The sequence below is a fragment of the Coloeus monedula genome, assembly GCF_965178545.1.
Source record: "Coloeus monedula genome assembly, chromosome: 9".
Classification (NCBI taxonomy): Eukaryota; Metazoa; Chordata; class Aves; order Passeriformes; family Corvidae; genus Coloeus; species Coloeus monedula.
This window is the reverse complement of record NC_138789.1, coordinates 2,101,873-2,105,251: the sequence shown is the minus strand read 5'-3', so window position 1 is coordinate 2,105,251 and position 3,379 is coordinate 2,101,873.

Sequence of the window (3,379 nt, the reverse complement as noted above, 5' to 3'; positions counted from 1 at the left end):
AGCAAAGTCCGCTTACAAGATCCGTGCTGTAAGTTACTCCGCGGCAATTCCTCACCCACTGGAAACGAGGCGAGATGGAGCAGCTGCTTCAGCCTCAGCCGAGGAGTGTCCTGGGCGTTCAGCTGGAGGAGCCAAAGCATCATTTCGGAAAGGTGAAAAGGCAAAAGGCACAAGCTCTCTGCAGTGGTTTCCCCCCGAGCTGCTGCGCGCTGCTCGCACAGGGCCAAGGAGGCCCGGGAGAGTGCAGGCGCTGTCTGCTGGTGAGCCCTGCCGCAGAGCGTCAGCAGAGAGGTCGAGAGCAGGAATGATTAGCAGGCTCCCTGGTTTCTTCTCTTTCTTGCACACTGGACTACTCAAAGGGCTGTGGTATTGAAATGAAATCATCCTTTGTGACAGACTCCTTTAAGCTTTATCCTCCAGAGTCTTCTGCATCCTGGAAAAGACCTGCTTGTCCCTTGCTTTCTGTTTATCTTCTGCTGTGCCTTGGCTGCTAACAAAAAAACCAATTGCTGAACTGCTGCTTTGGAGAGGAGAAAGAAATCACCACAGCAGCTGAACATAAGCCAGCACATGCCCAGGATATGCAAGATGATCAAGGGCAGCTTGGCATCTACTAGCCACAGTGTGGCCTGCAGGACCAGGGCACTGACTGTCCCCCTGTTCTGGGCACTGCTGAGGCCAAACCTTGAGTCCTCAGGTCATTTGTGGGACCCTCATGACAAAAAAGACTTTGAGGGACTGGAGTGTGTCCACAAAAGGGAACAGAGCTGGGGAAGGGGATGGAGAACAAGGAGCAGCTGAGGGAGCTGGGCAGGCTCAGCTTGAAGAAAAAGGGGCCCATCGGAGACTTTCTGGCTCTCCACAACTCCCTGACAGGAGGGTGTGGCCAGGTATGGTTGGACTCTTCTCAGATAGCAAGTAACAGCCAAGAGGGAACGGCCTCAAGTTGCACATGGGGAGGTTTATCATGGAATCATGGAATAGGATGAGTTGGAAAGGGACCCATCAAGATCATCTACTCCAACTCCTGGCCTGGCACATGACACCCCAACAATCCCATCACATGCCTGAGCGTTGTCCAAATACTTTTTAAACTCAGGCAGGCTTGGTGCTGTGACCACTTTCCTGGGGAGTCTGTTCCAGTGCTCAACCACCCTGTGAGGAAAAAACCTTTTCCTGATATCCATCCTAAACCTCCCCTTACTTAGCTCAGGGAGCCAGATTATGCTGAGCCAGTGCTTTGGGGCTTTTGATTAATGTCTATTAATACTATTATTACTGATTATTTATCAGAGGCTGAGACAGCAATAAATCATAAACTTTCAGACCAAGTTTGAGCTTTACAGAACAATCCTTCAGCAGAGTACAATCTATAAGCAGCTGGTTTGAAACATTATTCTTAAATATGAGCAGCCCATTCTCAGTCCCCTGAAACAAAAAGCTCCAGAGTTCCTTCATTGAGCTGATCATTCGCAAAAGCACTTGCCCATGACATCTGTGGATGACCAACAGACATGATGAGCTGATTGCTCCAGCGCAACAGCCTCCGGGAAAGCCTTTTTTCAGCTCTAGAGCCCCCTCTTTACTTGTTGCACATCTTCCCCATCCGAGCAGAGTCCGCTGCTCTCTGTGCTTTGGTGACTTAGCCGGCTGCTGACCCGCAGTTCCCGTGGCGTGGCGGGACATAGCACAGAGCGCCATTATCTTGACTGTCTTGCAAGCAGTTTAAGAAAGAAACCGGCTGAAATCAGACAAAATATATTTTTTCCCATTTCTGCGCATTTACCTGCAGACCAGAACAATGGCATTTCTTAAACGCAAGGCAAAAAAAGGTGCTAGTCTAGCCTCAGAAATGGCAACAGCTTAGGCACTGAGAGACCATGTATAGGGGAGACTTTAGAGGTCTCTCCGCCGGGGGGCGCTGTCGACGGGGCTGCGCCGGCCCCGCCCCCTCCCGTTGGTCTGACAACGGCGCGCGCGGCGCGAGCGCGTCCGAGCGGGAGCGCCTGAGGGCAGCCGGGGGGGGCCGGGAGCGACACCGGGAGCGACACCCGGAGGGACACCCGGTGCGACACCCGGAGGGACACCCGGAGGGACACCCGGAGGGACACCCGGCGGGACACCGGGAGCGACACCCGGAGGTCCTGGAAGGCGAGAGGGAGGCGTGGGGTTTCACCGATAGGAGTCTCGGGGAGGTTATGAAGGTGCTTTGAAGGCTGGAGCTCCTCTGTGTCTCTGAAGAGATGGCTCCAGGGAGACCTTAGAGAGCTGGAGAGGGACTTTGGAAAAGGGCCTGGAGTGTCAGGACAAGGGGGAATGGCTTCACACTGACAGAGGGCAGGGTTAGATGGGATATTGGAAAAAAATTCTTCCCTGTGTGGGTGCTGAGACCTTGGCACAGGTTGCTCAGAGAGGCTGGGGCTGCCCCATCCCTGGAGGTGTCCAAGGCCAGGTGTGAAGGGGCTTGGAGTGAGCTGGCCTAGTGAAAGGTGTCCCTGGCCGTGTCAGGAGGTTGGAAGAAGATGATTTATCTTTAAGGTTCCTTCCAACCCAGACCATTCTGGGATTCTGTGATTCAAGGAAGGCCCTTTTCCAGCTGAAATGTTGTATCTCTTCTTGGCTCCCAGCTTGTAGTTGCCAGTTCTTCTGGAAGCAGGCCTGGCAGTCAGCTGCGATGAGCCATGTGTTGTTCTCAATAGGACGTGCGTGACATGTTCGCAGAGAGGAAGGCTGTAAACAGATTGTCAAGGCCAAGGTAAAAAAAGCAAAGGATTGAGTAAAAGCCAAAGGAGCTGGTTGTGTTAGTCAGTTTGCTGGCTGTTGAAGTGACCTCAGGTCATTTTCAACATTTCTGGTTTTGGTAGAAAATGAATGTGTTATCTCCAGCATATGCTCTCCAATGCATCTTCATGTGTTCCCATCTCTTTGTTGTACATCAGGTTATATTAACTGAAGGCAGAATCATAACACAGCAGGAAAACATTTAGAGGCATAGCTAGCCAGATTCAGGCATTTCTCACTCTGCTGTTGACTTTTCTGGTAACTGTGAGCGAGGCAGCACAATCCAGTCACTCCTCTTTTCCTCTCTGAGGAAAAAAGAATCCTTCTTTTTTCTCATTTTGAAAATAGCCTTAGATGAAAATGGTTCTGCATGCAGCATGTAGGGTTTATTATTTTACCTTTCTTTTCTGTTGTCTTTCCCCTGCTATTTTTATTAATTATTTTGTTGCTGTTCTCCATTCAATAGGTTTGAAGGAATTCTAAGAACTGTGATTATGGTTCCTTGAAGGCTCACTTAGCACACCTTTTGGATGAAGGAAAGAAGAAGACAAGGTCCTCTAAGAAGAGTGAAAGCCGCACTTTAAATAGGCATTGGGAA